The sequence below is a fragment of the Amborella trichopoda genome, chromosome 10, assembly GCF_054954075.1.
Source record: "Amborella trichopoda isolate Santa Cruz 75 chromosome 10, AtrichopodaSantaCruz75HAP2 v2.0, whole genome shotgun sequence".
In the NCBI taxonomy this organism is placed as follows: Eukaryota; Viridiplantae; Streptophyta; class Magnoliopsida; order Amborellales; family Amborellaceae; genus Amborella; species Amborella trichopoda.
Genome location: NC_142345.1, coordinates 30,594,440 through 30,603,181, shown reverse-complemented (window position 1 = coordinate 30,603,181; position 8,742 = coordinate 30,594,440). Strand labels below are relative to the sequence as shown.

General features: G+C 34.4%; 1 long non-coding RNA gene across 1 annotated transcript; it reads right to left on the bottom strand.

Moving 5' to 3' along the window:
- Window positions 1–278: 278 nt before the first annotated feature.
- On the bottom strand, window positions 279–4,103 carry LOC148780134 (uncharacterized). Its single transcript, XR_016042580.1, has 3 exons — window positions 3,742–4,103; window positions 1,608–3,404; window positions 279–293 (listed from the first exon to the last, which is right to left on the bottom strand). It is a non-coding gene; the product is annotated as an uncharacterized LOC148780134 (long non-coding RNA).
- Between the last annotated feature and the right edge of the window lie 4,639 nt (window positions 4,104–8,742).

Below are 8,742 nucleotides of genomic sequence, written 5' to 3'. Positions count from 1 at the left end.
AGCCCAAGCAACTAGCGATTACCATAAATCAAGAACCCCAAAAGGAGTCAGGAGTAAACTCGAGCACTTATGATTTGCTAGCTCATCTTGGCAAGATCCAAGCTCATATCTCCATCTTGGAGTTGCTCGCCAACTCACCAACACATAGGACCTAGATCGAGAAGGTCCTCGCCAAGACGCACATCCAACCAGAAGAGCTAAGTGGGTTGATCAACTAGTTGACAACACCAATGCCAATTGTGCTCACGAACGACGACATCCCAACTAGCTTTAACCGCTTTCTTGTCCAACCACTGTATATCACCGTTTTCATGGAAGTATATGAGATAGGGAGGGTGCTCATTGACAATGTGACATCCTTTAATATATGCCCTATGAAAACAATGAAGCAGATAGGGGTAGACCTCCCAAACCAAAATATAGAAATAGTTTGAGGCTGCTTTCATTATTCCTGAATGTTCAAGCCACAAAACCAAAGCCTATTGTGGAACATTACAATGTGTTTTCTTTATTTTAATGTTATAGAGAAGGGTTACAAAGAAGTGCGGTCATTTTTTTTTTTTAAATTCCATTTTTTTAAAAAAATTCTATATAATCTCTTTCTCTCACACACACATAGTAAAAATAGAAATCTATATATATATATATATATATATATATTCCAATAGGATCCAAGACATCAATAAGTTCATTATGACTGGATCTTGTACTAAAGTAATTTCCTCTGATAGGAGGAAATTTTTGTTGCAGTAAATTTCTTGGGGAATGGCGCTATTACGCGGAATGTTAAATTTCTCGAGGTAGTAGAACTCCACCACTATAATTATACATGAAAAATAATTAGGGCAAGTTTTCTATACTTCTCCTACAACATAGAATTTCTGTCCTTCCCCATATCCAACTGTCCATGCTGACTGGATGGTTAAGATTGCCCCAATCACTATGTCACGTCTCTACACTATTTTAGTTTTAATTTTTTTCTATAAACTATTTTGACACCAAATTTTGGACATCCATTCTTCTATTAAACTCGCACTAGCGAAAAATATAAAAATAATATTTTCAATAAAATAAAATGATCAAAATTCCCCTGAAAGATTCAAGGGATATTTTAGTCATTATATTTTATGAAAAAGTTATTTTTAATTTTTTTTAAAGCTGCGCCCCAATGAGAAAATGGCATGTACCAAATTTCATGTTCATCAAATTTGTATTAAAAAAAATTTAAAAAAAATGCTTTGAGACGTTGGATTTAAGATCAAACGGTGAGTGGCGCTCTTGATCAAAATTGGATGGCTGGATGGTCGGGGAAGGATAGAACTTCTATGCTATAAAGGAAGCATAGAAGCCTTTCCCAAATAAATAACATAGGGTTCATAAGTTTATTAAAATTATATTAAACGAAAAAAAAAAAGGTTATTTCACTTGAGGAACAACTCAAATTTCTAATACTTTAAAAGACATCCAAAACATCTAGTACATAATAAAATAAAATAACTTAAAAGACATCCAAAAAATCTAGTTCATAATAAAATAAAATAACTTTGACATCCAAAAAATCTAGTACATAATAAAATAAAATACCATGATTTTTCAATCAAACTTACAACTTTTTCAATGTGCAGGTCCTTTAAATCTGACATTCAAACTAGCTCTTACGGAGTCATTGATCATCTCTCCCTGCGTATTCTCTTCTCAATCTCTATATCTAAGCATATTAAATACATAAAGGAAAAAGTTTATATAAGGTTGCGACCTTAAAATGTAGAACTACTGATGCACCTCAAAAATCTATCAGAAAATGTTGTTTTAATGTTTAAAAACACTCTAATTGATCATCTCGACATGGAGATATATGACTATAAAAAATAAAAAGAATTTTGAATCCTAAAAATAGTGCATCTTACAACAATTTATCTAGACTGTCCATTTTCAAGATTTCCTCATGTTTATTGATCTACTTGATTTTAACCATTTTTGGAGTTTAAAATTTTACAATTAGTTATGAAAATAGATTTTGAGATAATTTAAAAAAAAAATTATATCAAAATTATATGCCATAATAAAATTTGGAGGTGCACCTTAATTGGATTGTTTAAGGTTGCAACCTTATGGAAACCACACCCATACATAAATGTTTATCTCGAACAATTTCCTAGGTTCTCTTTCTCAAAACTAAAGACAAAGTGAGACTCCAAACTCATGTCTTTCCTAAAATTCAAATATCTAATTTTAATTTTCATTAATGATTTTAAAACAAAGAATATTTACAATTTAAAGTAGAAAGAACTAAGAAGGTCGGTCATCATGGCTCTATTTATTTTTTTCAAAATTGCCTTTCGGTCTGAGGATTGAATCCTAGGTCCAAATTTGTTGTTTGTTTTCTTGTTTTTTTTTTATTTTTTTTATTTTTTTTGTTAGTAGGGTATTGCTCCAAGCTTTAGGATAGTGCCCAACTAATAGAAACACTAAAAAAATATATTAAAAGTCGGTCCGAGGATGTTCTTGGACCCAGAGGAAATTTTGAAAATATAGAAAAAATGTAGGTTGATCGACCTTATTTATAATTTCCACCTATAAGTGGAGCATTTTATAGTTTAGGAAATTTTTAAGATCCCTACTTATATCACTCTATCAATATGACATTTGTTAAGATAATTGAAAATCCAATTTTTTTATTATAGCATAAATTAGATACAAATGAACAAAAGGTTTCCAGTTTGAAATGGTACCATTTCTTAAATTGAAGCCATTAGCTAGTTTCTACTTGCTACATTCTCCATCAACTTTGCCCAAAATATGAGACCAAATACAAGTATTTAACCAGACTAAATAATACTTTTATCTACTTATAAAGACTAAAGCAATACTTTCCAACCAGAAAATGAATAGGCCATAACATAAAAAAAAAAAAAGAAAAAAGATAGAAATCAAAGGGAACATCATACTCATATCATCAATGACACAAGGAAGGTACTTATAAACCATTCACAAAAGGGCTACATATAAAATCCACATTGCACAAGGTTGTGCATAGCTAACCTTAAGGAAGGGCAAGCTCAAAGTTCCCTTTATTTACTGCAGATACTGGATAATAAGTACATGACTTGTAACCAAACACACAGGCCACATTAGACTGAAAGTCTAGTTATGGGGCTTGGCCTCAGTGTTCACCTCTGCTTTGGCGAGGGCGTCAAATTCAGTTTGGGAGCAACAATAGCACCCCCTATGGCCACAGCATCTGTGGCGACATCCACCACCATGCCCGCCGCCGTATCCACCACCATGCCCGCCGCCGTATCCACCACCACGCCCGCCATATCCACCACCGTGCCCACCATAGCCAGGGCTGTATCCACTGCCGTAGTGCTCTGTTTGTGCAGCTTCCTTATCTACAACTTCCTCTGCCACAGCGAAACAAGCGCGACTGGTCATTTTTTAGTGAGAAAAAAACGAGAATAAGATTTTTGGAGTTCCAGAAAAATCTTCATCGTGAACAATTAGAGCGTGTTTTTAATAACATAATTTATATTTATCCCTCATTTATTTGCTAATATTTGATTTAGTGATGCAATCCGAGACATCTGATGAACTTGGAACGATACAAAGAATAATATTAAGGCCGCTACGGCATGCACAAATCTTCATGTGGTCTGAAAAAAAATGGCAAAATTTTAAAAGAAATTTAACAATTATTTCTGGAGTTCTTATAGAGCATTCATAGTGAGTCCATGTATTTACCTATACAAATAAGCATTGTGAATCTTTTGTAGGAAACTTCACATCGCCCAGCCTTCTGATAACACGGCGGACAGCTGGAAGGCGTAGTTCTTCCAAACAAAGACTTTCACATTTTGTGGACTTTGAGTGGAGGATGTGAAACCTTCACATTCATCATCTAATGAATTTCCATATCTAACTAAATATGCAATAGTTATTGAAAAACAATACATATACACAACTAAGACCAGCATCAACTTCTTTCTTGTCTGGCTTATTTTCATTGACCTCCTTAGCACAAACTTCAGAAGAGATGAGGAGGGCGGATATCAAGAGTATGCCTAGGATGAAAAGAGTCTTAGAAGCCATTTTCAATGAGCAAGCAGCACTTGATAAAAGAGTAGGATGTGAAGATCACCAAGAGTCACCCCTATTTATAGGAGTGGGAGAGGGTGGAGGGTGTGTTGAGACTTTTGAGAGAGAGAGAGATGACAAGGAGCCCTTCTTATCCATTAAAGATTGTCGACAGGGGTGGCAATAGACCTGGACCCGACGGTATGGGTCCAAAAATTGGATCTGGCGGATCAGGTCCGGGTCCAAATATTGGACCCAAACAATATACGGGTCCGAGTCCAAGTCTATGTGGACCCGACCCGTACCAAATCTGAATAGTACTATGATTCAAATAATATCTAAATATATAATATTTTAATAATATTTAAATAAACATAACTATATATTTTAGTTATAATATTTGACCTAGTATTTAAATATATACTTTTTGTTATTTTTGGGTTCAGGTTCGGCCCGGCCCGGCCCGACTTGACCCGTTGCCACACCTAATTGTGGAATGGGGTGGGACAATGTACATTTAATGCATTACATGTCCAAGTGGTCCAGCCACTACACTGCAAGTTGCTACACTGTGAGAGTCCAAAACCTCCATTTACATGCTAGATATTAACCACAAATGGAAATTATTCCAAGAAGTTGGGTCCCTTCCCAATTAAAATCACACCTAGAACTGCAGAACCACGTTGATTACAAGCACAGGGGGTGGATGGGCAGTAACTTATTGAAGTGAGATTGGATATTTCATGGGAAGGACTACACGAGAGATGAGATGAGATAGAGAGAAAATGAAATTTCCTTCCTGAAAATAGGGTTAGCCAGTCCTTTTTCCAAAATATCTATAATTTTGTATTTTGTATCAAAAATTTATTTTCGGATTTGGATTTTGGGTCGAAAGTTGGGGTCGAGAATCTCAACTATGGTGGCCAAGGGAAATCCTATTTTATTTTTGAAATTTAAAAATAATTTCATATATTAAATATCCCATATTGAAGTTCCACCTTTGAGTGCATGAAGTGTATTTTAATTTTATCTCTTTCTTTGTACATCTGATCAAGCTCAAATTTAGTATTATCTTGCTTTTTATCTTCATATATATACACATATATTTAACAATTAATTTAAAATAAATAAAATTACCTAAATATCTTTGAATATTACAAGGTATTTTGGTTATTTATGATTTTTAAATATTTTATTGGTGTTATGATGATGAGAAACACAAACATATTAAATTTGAGCTTGATCCGATGTATAAAAAAATAGATAAAATTAGAACAAACTTCATGCTTTCAAAAAGTTTAACTTGAGTGGGAATTATGAAATATATTGAAGTATTTAATTTCAGGAAACTAAATATGATTTTTTAGCGAATTCCCCTAAATTGTAAAAATAAAAATAATACCTTTTTAATAAATTTACTATCTATTTGTTTTTTGGTTAAGATTTTTACATTAAAATGGATATAGTTAAGGAACTAGATCCTAAACACATAAAATACATTTCCCTGACAATATCATCTCTTACACGTTCATATGTCAGGTCTGTGTGATCAAATAGTACATTGGATTCCAAGGGCCAGATACATAGTAAGAGGGGTTAGGGCCGGGGCCATAAATTGTGGCCCGAGAGTCGGGCTGAGCCACTGAAGGGCGAACACGATAGGGACCACTTATTAGTTTCCTTTTTTTGTCCAAACGTGGCGGCCATCCCTGACGGGGCCGCAAGACTTAGCAAAAGGCCTCTTTAGTCCAGTGGTCTATGCCGAGCCGGGCCTAAGTTGGCCCATGGGGATAAGGGCCAATCCTGACCCAGCCCATTGCCATCCCTACTTGTAATCAATTTTAAGAAGAATCACAAACAAAAAACTACTTTGAACTCTTGAAACCCTATATGTGATCATCCATCAAATGAATACTCGATAGTCATTCTTGAAGCTAGAATTGATTGGAGAAGTTTCTTGTAATGCAAATTAAGATTATTGTTTTTAGGTTGACACGAGTGAGGATGATAAAACTTTTGGGTCAAACTCATTCTTCCGGTATGATATTTTCACCATGGGACTAAATCTATAATTTGGTCCTACAGAACAAAAATTTATGTCTTTCAAAAAAAGTTTATATAAGCTGTTAACTTTATACTACTGAAATAATGTGCATTTCAAAAATCTTTAGGAGAGAGTTTTTAGAGGTTGGAAAACCTTTTAATTTATCATCAGCTCAAGATTTATAGATAGGAAGAACAAAATTTGGCCGATTATATTATTTTAGAATTTTGAATTTCATAACATAGGATAAAAATAGTTTTTCAAGTCATTATAGAGTTTTCGATAGTACAACTGGATCTCCATACCAAATTTAGAGATGCTCCTTATTTACATAGTACAACTGGATCTCCATACCCATATTTAGACTGAATTTTCATTTTTTTAGTTAGTAGAAAAAGTAAAATTAAAACGGTAACTAACGAAACAACTAAAAAAACAAACTTGAAATTTGGTCCGAGGATTCTCGGACCAAAAGATAATTCTGGAAAAAATAAAAATTCATAGGTTGACATATTCTTTGTAATTTTCACCTATAAATATAAATGAAACATTTCGTATGTAAATAATTTTTTTAAGATCCATACATAAATCGCTCTTCTTTTTCCTGGGCAATTATCACAACCAAATTTCCCTACCTTACGAATGTGTTGCTCTAGACTCAAATAGTTTCTCTGCGCATTGAGTTGGCCATTCCATATTAAGATAAAACCCACATTTAATATGGATAATACCCACATGCACTATAGGTAAAAAACAAAGTGTAAAGCATCCATCTTAAATATGGATTCAAGTAGGTGTTCCATTTAAAAACAACAGAAACTAACAGTTCAAATGTTTTCTTACTAGAATTATTAGTTTTAGTTTTTAAATTTTATTTATTTTTTCATATTCACGACCTCAATGTTAGAGATTACATTTACTTAAAAATTAAGCCCAAAAATCTATCTTAAAAATAGATTTATTAATAGCCCCGCATTTCTACATATGCGGGCTTGGCTGCATAGAAACCGGGTCCTATGTCAAAAGCTTTCATGCATGCATCTGTGAAGGGTGGGTTCGTTAAGAGGAACTAGACAATTTGTGCATTAACTGACGTGCATGCATCCATGGTGATATAAGGATACGTTGTTTCATAAAACCTACACCATCGCTGTATTGTTTGGGCACTATCTCAGTGCACGTGTTCCTTTGTGACCAGGAAATTTCAGTAAAAGTCACATAACATGTGGGTGTGGATAACTTGGCAAAGCCAATGTACGTCATTGGTGATGTCAATATCGGATAAAGTGGAAGAGCACAAGGGCCCAACAGCATTCCTGGCATGCACCTTGACATTATTGAAGAGCAATCTAAATGACATTGTTGAGAAATTTTTTTCACTTGATTCATATTGGTAGACATACTGTTGTCTTGATAAATGAGAGAGAGATCCTCTAAGCATCAATTTCTTAGTGTGAGGTTCCACTTAGTTGGAGTTTTATTATTCATTAGACACAAAAAGAAAAGAAGTTGGTAAAATTAGAACCTTCTGGCATAGATAGAGCAAAGACACAAGTACGAAGAAAAGTAGGCACTGATATTTATTAAAACAGAGCCAAAATGTGACAACCACCTATATTTGATATTGTGCCTAGCCTTTGACTTATTGGACACTTACCTATATTTGAAATAGCCCCTACAAGAGAGACTGCTTGTCACATGTTTGCGTTCCAGAGGGTTTAAAGCAATAATGCAGTACGACCTTGTTTCGCACAAGGAAAACTGATTCGGGGATTAAGCTTGTTTTCTATGTGTATATCACTTTGTAGGTTAACAAATACTTAGGGCACATCTAAATCCTTTCTGTTTAGTTTGTTGGGAATTTATAAGATGATTCTATTTTGGGAAATTTATGTACCGGCTTTTAGTCCTATTATAACGGAATGACCTAAAAATAGGTCGTTATTATTTGAAAAGATGAATCCCCTATTTTTTTTTCAAGTTTATCTTCCGTTCGCTCTTTAGCCCAAAACCCCCATAATTTGCCCAACTTTTTTCTCTCTAAATGCCCTTTCCCTCTAGCTCTCACTCTCTCTTGGTGTAATTTTCCTGCCCCTCTCGCTCTCTCTCTCTGTGAATTTCCTGCCCCAATCCTCCCTCTCTCTGTAAATTTCTTTTCCCTCTCGCTCTCTCTCTCTATAAATTTCCTTCCCCCTCTCTCTCTCTGTAAATTTCTTTTTCTTTCCCTCATTTTACCTCTGTAAACCCCTCTCTCTCTCCCCATAAAGAGACATATGTATTTCTCTCTACTAATTTATTTGGTCACTAATCATATGCTGTATATATGGTTTTATGTGGCATTGGATGATTGTTTTATGTGGGATTGGATTCATTTGATAAGGCTACAATGACTTTTGGGTAAATTCTAATTGTTATCTCCAGGCAATGGTCCTGGAATAGGTGCATGTTGAGAACTAGGAAATATTTGTTTGTGTTTGCTTTTGGGCCTATGCATATCTGCATTCATGCAGTTTGATGTATTAAATCCTTTTAGTTAATGGAACATTGTTTAGAAACAGATGAGCTCCGATGAGTTTGTTTGCATTTGTGAAACTATCGGGATGCATTCATGAGTTTTCATTGTA